A 1,485-nucleotide genomic window follows, 5' to 3' on the forward strand; every position below is an offset into this window, starting at 1 on the left:
CATTGACACCTGACCTACCTTCAGCCATACTAGCAATGCTTGTGACCCATAGGCTTATATTGTGTTTGTGCAACCTTCTGTGACAAGGATCAATTGTTCAACTCCATCGCTACCACCGTCAAGTGCAATCCTCTTAGCAGTCAGCTTTGTGGACTGGTCGCTCAAAAGCAGACTCCTCTATCAAGTTCTTTTCATCTGTATCTGCTGACTTGAATCATGCCTCCTACAGGAAAGAAAAACATATGCTTCCAACTATCCGGTGGATTGGTGATCAGATGTGTGAAGAAGTGAGATACTTTTTCAGCAGCCAGCAAGTCAGTGACTTGTTCAAGTCAGCTCTTGTCGATGCTGTCACAAAGGAGTTGCAGCGACCAAGTCGAACAGACAGATTGTAGAGTTATGGACCTGGAGAATGAGCTCAAGACAAAAGCCACCATCACATCTTCGATGCATAAATAACATGAACGCAACAATGACGAAATCGCGAATCTGCAGCGCAGCTTGAACGATGCAGAACAATACTCGCGCTGGAACTGCTTGCGGTTGTACGGCATTCCTGAGTCTGATCATGAAGACACTGATGAAGTGATGCTCGATCTAGCGAGCAAAGAGCTGCATGTGGAGCTGAAGCCCGAGGACATCGACAGGTCCCATCGCATTGGTGCTCCACGTCATGTCCAAAGAGGAGAGAAGACGAAACCCCCAGACCTATCTTCGTCAAGTTTGCTACCTACCGTGTTCGGCATCTTGTCATCAGGAACAGGAAGCGACTGAGAGGGAAGCATATTGGCATTGAGGAGGACCTGACAGCAACAAACAGGAATCTGCTACAAAAAAGCAAATGAGTTAGTCAAAACGAACAGCAATGTAATCGATGCTTGGTCAACGGACGGAAGGATCCTTGTGCTTTTCAAAGCGACGAATGGCGGCACTGTGAAAAAGAGGATACATTCAATTACTGACTTGCAAAAACTGTAAATCAGTAACCCCAACACACAAATATTGGAATGTGATTCAGAAACACTCATCTTATGTCCTGTTTTTTTGGATCGTCACTTGCTGTACAACTTACCTTTCATATTGAACTAAAGGTTTCCTTTTTTTTTGTTTTTGTTTATGTCTATCTTGGTTTAAATATCAAATTTCGACTTCTTGTGTTTGTGTAACAGGCCAAATTATATCAAAATATTAAATTATGATCTATTGAATTGTAACAGTTGTGTTCTTTGTAACGGAAGCATTCAAAAATATGACGCACATACATCTGAATTTGATGGTGAGGTGGATAGTCATAATGCTTGTTATACTCCCAGCATTTTTTATCCAAATATATTATCTTTGTTTCATTTCAATTGTAGATTAAAACGCAATTTAGATAACTTTTGTGAATATGTAGAAATGTTAGATATGCCCATGTAAATTATAGGAGTAAATGTAACATGGTTGAGAGATGGTGAAGAAGAGTTTATTTCTCTTTCACAGTAT

At 40.9% G+C, this 1,485-nt stretch overlaps 1 pseudogene; it reads left to right on the forward strand.

The window, feature by feature from the left end:
* The first annotated feature begins 216 nt into the window (after positions 1–216).
* On the forward strand, positions 217–978 carry LOC140236700 (uncharacterized; annotated as a pseudogene).
* The last annotated feature ends 507 nt before the right edge of the window (positions 979–1,485 follow it).

This window comes from Diadema setosum, chromosome 13 (assembly GCF_964275005.1).
Source record: "Diadema setosum chromosome 13, eeDiaSeto1, whole genome shotgun sequence".
Taxonomy (NCBI): Eukaryota; Metazoa; Echinodermata; class Echinoidea; order Diadematoida; family Diadematidae; genus Diadema; species Diadema setosum.